Source organism: Pteropus alecto, unplaced genomic scaffold (genome assembly GCF_000325575.1).
Source record: "Pteropus alecto unplaced genomic scaffold, ASM32557v1 scaffold76, whole genome shotgun sequence".
Classification (NCBI taxonomy): Eukaryota; Metazoa; Chordata; class Mammalia; order Chiroptera; family Pteropodidae; genus Pteropus; species Pteropus alecto.
The window spans coordinates 10,912,252-10,917,335 of NW_006443138.1; the positions used below are offsets into that span (position 1 = coordinate 10,912,252).

Sequence of the window (5,084 nt, forward strand, 5' to 3'; positions counted from 1 at the left end):
CTTTTACTTTCTGGTAAATGGCAGTAAGACATGAATAGCATTAATCCAGACATTTTATGACTGTAGAAACTAATACATTTCTTGATGATATGCTACATATTTTCATAAGTACAGGTTAAAGATCTTCAATTTTCACTAGATTGGTAATAAAAATTGCAATATTCTTCTTCCAGTATGTATTCATCTTTATAAATAGATAATTTGATCATGTATAAACAAGTTCAGACTGCTTCTTTGTTTTTTACTTTCAAATTCAATAGTGTGGATTCCTATTGGTTTAAATAATTTGGAACTAAAGAGATTTGCCTAAAAGGAATATAACTTTCAAATAAAATTCCAATTATCTTGTATACATAATATATACATTTTGTATCAGAATAGAACTCACTTGACAATTTCTTATTTGTTATTAAAATTTAATTATAAAATGTAAACTTTAGGAATAATGTGTATCATTTATTTCCAAACCATGAAAGAACCATTAATATGATCTAATATTTATATCTCAAGATTTTTAGTGTGTGTTCATAACCTTCTATAACCAGAAACAAACAAACAAACAAACAAAAAACAGGATGCAGTGGCACATAGAAAATTTTAGGTAAAGTAAAAACAATATGAAAAGAAAATTTATATTACTAAATATTCTTACATATGAGTAGGTTCTGATTCACTATCATTCTGCAAAGTTTTTTTTTTAATTAGTCCAAATCTGTGTGGGATCTGTGGAAAGTATAGCTGTCATTGAGATTTTGGAAGAGAGGCATTTGCTACTTTACAAATGAAAGGCTAAACAATGAAAACAGATTAATAATACAGAGATTTTGTAATAACCTTAAATTATGTAATAAACTTAAATTATGTAATAAACTTCTTTAATAGAAAAAAATATAGATTAAACATAGACATTTTCAAACAGAGGTCAGATAGTAACATGTTAGGAGTATCACCAGGAAATCCTTTTTATTACCAGACAGATGTTTCCTCTAATTCTATGAAACATTCACAATACACTAAGTGCTGAATACTATGAAATTTAAATATAGTTCTTGTCTAGTAATATCAAAAAATAACATATAAAAAATCATTCTTGTATTTAACTAAAACCTAGTTGGCATGCAGAAACAAGATGGCTAATGTAGGAAAAAATTGCTAAAAGCCCTGAAATGACTGTGTTACAATTACAGAAATGTGATTTTGAGTCTAAAATATAAATAGAATTGCACATAATCAAAGTGTTTTCTATTTGAAACCAAATTTTCAGAAACCAGGTCATCTATACCTAGTAGCTTTTCTGTTGAGTCCAAAGGGACTTATTTTAGTGGAGTCTGTCATTGTTAGTTTTCATAAGTAAAAAATGTGCCTTTAATGGTCCCCTCATTCCTACTGTTCACTCAAGTACTGCCAGCGCTACTAAGACGGAATTTAAAAACAGAAATATCTGTAATATAAAACAGTAAATTCATCTACACATTTTTCAGTTTTACTGGAGTATACCAAATATACAAAAATTGCACATATTTAACGTATACATTTTGATAAGTTTGGACATTAAGCATACACCTGTATACCATCACCAAAATCAAAGTAATAAGTATATCATCACCTTTAAAGGACTAAGAACACTTAGCATGAGACTTAACCTCTTAAATTTTAAGTACACATCATTGTATTATTAACTACGGACACCGTTTTGTAGCATATCTCTAGATTCATCTTGTATAACTGTCACTTCACACCCATTGAACAACTCCCTATTTTCCCCTTCACCAATTCCCTGGCAACTGCCATTCTACTCTCTATTTCTATCAATTTGATTGTTTTATATACCTCATATAAGTACAATCATGCAGTATTGTTCTTCTGTGACTGACATTTGACATCATGTCTTCCAGGTCCATTCATATTGTCACAAAAGGCAGAATTTCCTTTTTTTTTAAGTTGATTAATATTTTATTATATGTATAAAACACATTTTCTTTATCCACTCATCTGTTAATGGGTTCTTAAGTTGTTTCTATATTTTAACTATTATGAATAATGTTGCAATGAAGAGAGTGAAGATATCGCTTTAAGATCCTGATACCAATTCTTTTGGATAAATGCCCCAAAATGAGATTGCTAGCTCATATGGTAATTCTAATTTTAATAATTTTGAGGAGCCTCTATATTGTATTTCATCGTAGCTGCTCCATTTTACGTTTCCACCAGTACCAGCAATGTTCCAATTTTTCTATATCCTCACAAACACTTTTTTTTTGATAATAGGTGAGAGATAATATCTTATTATGGTTTAGATTTGCTTTCCCTGAATGTTAGTGAAGTTAAGCAATAACAAATTATAACTTCAAGAAAAACATATGAAATATCTTCTATGGCCATGAGATGTCACAAATATAATACTATGATTAGTTATTAAATGCCAACTCCATTTACTAGTACAAGGAAGGCATCTCTTTTTCACATTGTGCACAATTGTTTCCCTTGGCAATATAAAACAAAACTCAATCATTATACTTTCTACTTGGCATTGAGGAGAAAAATGGTGTGTCCCTGTAACTTACCCATGAAAAGCAAGAGGAAGACCAAATATCTGATTGGAAACAAAAATGGAAAACAAAGATACATAAACATAGATACTGTAACAAAAAGAGACTGAATCACAGGCAGCTCTCCAATTGCTAGCTAAAACCGTTTGAAATACATAGTCTTAAAATGTGGCAATTGTGCCATCAAATTGCAAAATACATTTAAGGTAATAATAAAATAAAGTAATTTATTAGTAAGTAAAATGTTTGTTATGTTCTGGGAGAAACTAGACTACTATACATGAAGCAATTAGAAAATAATCATTTCTGATTCAGTGCTGACCTGTTTAGTACAAACTGTAAGTCTTTAGAAGTTCAAAGTAAGGAGGAATTAATACAGCATAACATGACGTTTCAACACTGCAGAGGCTTGAACTCTAAGCCTTAAAGGATGACTAGGATTTGAAAAGGAAAAGAGAATAAGAGATGTTTTTATACATATTCTAGATAGAAAGAGTCTATGGGAAAAAAAGAAGATAATTTATTCATATGTACAATGCCTTGGTTTTCTTATCAATGAAAAGGAATGCTAATTTTATGAAATTAGCATTCATAATTTTGTGAAAATTTAAGGTGATAATATTTGCAAAGTATTGATATTATGCCTTGAGGTATTTAAGTCTAAGAACTTAATAAAATGGCTTAAAAAGAGATCGTCAGTTAAGAACCAACTTAAGAGCAATCGATGTTAACTGGTTGTCACATATAGCATCTAAAAAAAAATGTTTTCTGTTAGAGAAACTGAATTTTCTGTCACTAGCAGTGACAGAAGCTATTTGGTTACTTTTTAGATAGATGAGTGAGACAATTGTAGTATTGGGTGAAGGGTTGATTAATTCCCACCAGCTCTGTCTTTCTTCTTGCATTCTTCAAGTTAGTATAGCTCTATTATGGGTCAGCTTAATGTTTCTTAAGTATGAGAACTGTCCTTAAGCACTGGTCTATACTGACAAAACAATGATTCTTATTACAAACTGCACTGCCTCAGAAACTCATAGAATTTATTTTGCTGAACTGTCGTGTGTGTGTGTGTGTGTGTGTATCACAGGGGAGGTGGTTACTAAGAAATATTAATTGAATGGGATTTAGCCTACTTTTTAAGAGGGAAATGGTTCAGTTCTGCATAAGCACTGGCTAAATTTTTCCTCATAACTTTTATCCAGATTTATATTCGTAATGTTTAAAATGTTTTTCTATTTTCTATTTAAAGACAACTAGTCTAAGGAAAAAAATCATGATCTGATTAAAAATGTCCAAATATAATGAACTCTTCTAAACTAAGTACAATTAAATGATCTACTCACTAATTGCATTAATGGCTTTGTTTCACATATATCCTAATGGGAAAATCTAAGGCACCAGATATTTATTTAAGGAATATAACCTGTAGGGTTCTAGTTTTACATGACACCCATATAAAATAATTATAACCCATTTCCAAATAAAACGTGACTTTAGTTATAATTTCAGAATTTCGTGTCAGTAAGGGATTCATTAAGAATGTATCTTATGTGGTTTATGATATTCAATAGAATATTAGAAGATTAATAGAAATAGAAGAAACTACAGTTGAGGAGATATGAAGACTTCATTCACTGTTTTCTACTTACAAAAGAGGAATTTTGCTAATAAAATTTTATTGTTTTAATATGGTGTTTAATGATTAATAACAACAATACACTATAGAAAATATCTTAAACAATTCTTTTGTTAATTTAGAATGTGTATGAAAAGAATGCTCTAGGCTAAGGATCTATGAACTTTTTTTTTTTTAGGTGAGGCAATCCTTGGTTGACTCATAGATTGCAAGGTTCTTGTCAGCTTACAATCCCTAATTTTTTTTATTTTTCACGACTATAGCACCTGGTCTTCCTAGGTGGTCTCCCATCTAACCAGGCCCGACCCTGCTTAGCTTCCGAGAGCAGATGGGATCAGGCTTATTCAGGGTGGCATGGCCGTAGACTGAACTTTTTTTCTTTACGGGGCCAGATGGTAAATATTTTAGGCTCCGTGGGCCATATGGTCTGTTGCAACTACTGAATTCGGTCATAGCTAAGAGCAGAAAATACAGGAATGGGTGTAGCAATGTTACAATAAAACCTTATTTACAAAAGGATGTGGTGAACAAGATAGATTTGGCCCACAGGTCTTCGTTCACCTTAGTTCACTAGTTCTAGGTGAGCAGTTAAACATATTACTTATACAAAATAATAGCTCCCCACATCCATAGTTTAAAAAGTATCATCTGCAAAATCCCTGAATTTTTACTTGGGAGGACAGGTGTTCCCTTCAGATACTTACATACCAAGACCTCAAGGTGATCTGCCATAAGCTATGACTCCCTTTTTAGAAGTAAATGATTGACTAAGTCTGCAGAAACCTCTTTAGAAACTTGAGTCTCACAATTAGAAAACATGGAGGAAGAAAAACACAGCTGCATAGGATATTGCGGATGGGTAATCAGTGGAATTGCGGGTTATTTTCTGTGAGGACAAT

General features: G+C 31.2%; 1 pseudogene; it reads right to left on the minus strand.

Moving 5' to 3' along the window:
* Window positions 1-4,439: 4,439 nt before the first annotated feature.
* Window positions 4,440-4,551, minus strand: LOC112472510 (annotated as a pseudogene).
* Between the last annotated feature and the right edge of the window lie 533 nt (window positions 4,552-5,084).